The sequence below is a fragment of the Myotis davidii genome, unplaced genomic scaffold, assembly GCF_000327345.1.
Source record: "Myotis davidii unplaced genomic scaffold, ASM32734v1 scaffold704, whole genome shotgun sequence".
NCBI classification, from domain to species: domain Eukaryota; kingdom Metazoa; phylum Chordata; class Mammalia; order Chiroptera; family Vespertilionidae; genus Myotis; species Myotis davidii.
This window is the reverse complement of record NW_006296284.1, coordinates 698,157-698,464: the sequence shown is the minus strand read 5'-3', so window position 1 is coordinate 698,464 and position 308 is coordinate 698,157.

Sequence of the window (308 nt, the reverse complement as noted above, 5' to 3'; positions counted from 1 at the left end):
CCTGCTCTGTGCATGACAGGGGGCGGCGCCCCAACTCCCCAATCGGTCCTGCTCTGAGCCCGACCGGGGGCTGCACCTAGGGATTGGGCCTGCCCTTTGCCACCCGGGAGCAGGCTTAAGCCAGCAGGTCGTTATCTCCTGAGGGGTCCCAGACTGCTAGAGGGCACAGGCTGGGCTGAGGGATCCCCTCCCCCCCCGAAATTTCATGCACCGGGCCTCTAGTCCCTGTTTTGTAAACAGTAAATGAGAAACAATTTGTGATTAATCATCTACAATACTAAAACATAATATGCTAATTAGACTGGACA